General features: G+C 36.8%; 1 long non-coding RNA gene across 1 annotated transcript in view; it reads left to right on the top strand.

The window, feature by feature from the left end:
* Window positions 1-501, top strand: part of LOC137430867 (uncharacterized) — a 21,837-nt gene extending 21,336 nt beyond the window's left edge. Inside the window, exon 4 of the long non-coding RNA XR_013621508.1 lies at window positions 473-501. This is a non-coding gene — a long non-coding RNA (uncharacterized LOC137430867). The remainder of the gene's footprint in view (window positions 1-472) is intronic.
* Window positions 502-1,342: the final 841 nt, after the last annotated feature.

The raw sequence follows: 1,342 nt of genomic DNA, 5'->3' as shown, positions 1-1,342 counted from the left end.
CATAACTCGCAAGTCTCCATATTGTTGTGCTGTCGGTAGTCTATGACACGGTAACCAATCCTCCATCGGTACAATTGTCACAACAAAATAATGCGCAAAGCTTCACCATTTTAACTCCTCTTTTAACTGATGTAAACACAAAGATGCAGCCCACATGTAGTTTCCTTTTGTTTGCTTGTACACCAAGATGGCGGACAACCAATGTGGTGACGTCACATGCACATTCATCCTCCACTGAAGGGGGAGTTATCAAAACATGTTATTTGTTTCCCAAACAAAAACTGTTATCCTGGTGTTTCACAGGCACGATGATTCATCCATATGTTTCGTTTAATACAATTTATTTTATATCCCTCAAATGTGGATATCAAATGGCCAGTATTTGAAGCACTTGCCGCCACGATTCATGTCCGATTGTTATTTTGGAATTTATTTTTTCACACCTTCTCATTGTTGTGCCCTTTACCCACAGCACGTGACCAATGTGACGTCGGCCTTGAAGCACCACTTCTCCCAGAGGATTGAGTCGGACGTGGATTGCGAGAGGTGGGAAGTTTCACATTTTACCTTCAGAAATCCCCGGGGAAGGAATAAAATTGAGTTATCGCATGTAAATCTTTATCTATCGACATAGCGCAATGCAGGGGTGTGGTGGGAGCCTGGAGGGAGTTAGTGCAGTGGGTGCGCACCCTCTTCGGGTTTCCGGTGGTAAATGATATGCTATGATATTGGATGTAGTCCAGTGGTGGGGCCCACCGTTCAACTTACTCTTCATGTGAGTCAATCATGCATGTGTTTACAGGATACACACATGATGAGAGGTGTCAAGTTCATCTTTTAATAGCACATTAAATGTGTGTTTCTTAGTTGAAGAAAAACAACTGGGAGAAAAATAGTTTTTAAAGAGTGAGTTTTGGAACAAAACAAATTAGGGAAAAAATAGAATATATTTTAAATAGCCACTTTTGGAACAAAAACGTAGTGAAAAAATAACAACGAAATTGGTGGAAAAAGTATAAGTTCAGGAAAATGGTGAAAAAATAGCAACTAATTTGGTGTAAAAAAAACAAAATTCAGGGAAATAGTGAAAAAATATCAACTAATTTGGTGTAAAAAAAACAACAAAATCCAGGAAAATAGTGAAAAATAGCAACTAATTTGGTGTAAAAAAAACAAAATTCAGGGAAATAGTGAAAAAAATCAACTAATTTGGTGTAAAAAAAACCCAAAAATCCAGGAAAATAGTGAAAAAATATCAACTCATTTGGTGTAAAAAAAACAAAAATCCAGTAAAATAGTGAAAAAAGATCAACTAATTTGGTGTAAAAAAAACAAAATTCAG

This window comes from Myxine glutinosa, unplaced genomic scaffold (genome assembly GCF_964187855.1).
Source record: "Myxine glutinosa unplaced genomic scaffold, kmMyxGlut1.1 SCAFFOLD_428, whole genome shotgun sequence".
Lineage (NCBI taxonomy): Eukaryota > Metazoa > Chordata > Myxini > Myxiniformes > Myxinidae > Myxine > Myxine glutinosa.
The sequence above is the reverse complement of the archived record's forward strand: the minus strand, read 5'-3'. Positions and strand labels throughout refer to the sequence as shown.